At 41.5% G+C, this 728-nt stretch overlaps 1 non-coding gene across 1 annotated transcript; it reads right to left on the bottom strand.

Annotated features, from left to right (window-relative positions):
• Nucleotides 1-269: 269 nt before the first annotated feature.
• LOC141675468 (small nucleolar RNA R71) lies at nucleotides 270-376 on the bottom strand. Its single transcript, XR_012556119.1, has one exon. It is a non-coding gene; the product is annotated as a small nucleolar RNA R71 (small nucleolar RNA).
• Nucleotides 377-728: the final 352 nt, after the last annotated feature.

Raw genomic sequence — 728 nt, 5'->3', positions numbered from 1 at the left:
TCACGATTCAGATGATACATAACTCAGTTCAGTTTGGGGGTTCTCCGACAGAAGACCCCAACATGCATATCAGATATTTCATCGAGATCTGCGACACTTTCAAGTTTAATGGAGTTTCTGAAGATGCTATTAAGTTGAGGCTTTTCCCATTCTCTTTGCGGGATAAAGCTAAGTGCTGGTTACATTCTCTACCACCAGGGTCTATCACCAAATGGGAGGATCTTGCTCAAAAATTCTTAATTAAATTCTTTCCTATGGCGAAGACTGCGGAAATCAGATACGCACGTACTCAATTTGCTCAACAATCTGGAGAATCTTTATGTGAGCCTTGGGATCGCTACAAGGAGATACTGAGAAAGTGTCCTCATCATGGGATGTCTGACTGGATGATCATTAACTGCTTCTATAATGGTTTGGGTGCTACTTCTAGACCCATGCTTGATGCAGCATCAGGAGGAGCCTTGTGGGCTAAAAACTACGATGAAGCTTATGAATTGATTGAACTGATGGCTACGAATGAATACCAGAATCCTACTCAGAGACTATCTCAGGGCAAGGTAGCAGGAATTCTGGAGTTAGATGCAGCTACTGCTATAGCTGCTCAGCTTAAAGCTTTGATGATGAAGGTCGATTCTTTGGCTAATTATGGAGTTAATCTAATTACTAGTGTCTGTGAGCTTTGTGTTAGCGCCCATGAGATAGATCAATGTACTATTTCTACTAAATCA

The sequence above is a fragment of the Apium graveolens genome, chromosome 7, assembly GCF_009905375.1.
Source record: "Apium graveolens cultivar Ventura chromosome 7, ASM990537v1, whole genome shotgun sequence".
In the NCBI taxonomy this organism is placed as follows: domain Eukaryota; kingdom Viridiplantae; phylum Streptophyta; class Magnoliopsida; order Apiales; family Apiaceae; genus Apium; species Apium graveolens.
The sequence above is the reverse complement of the archived record's forward strand: the minus strand, read 5'-3'. Positions and strand labels throughout refer to the sequence as shown.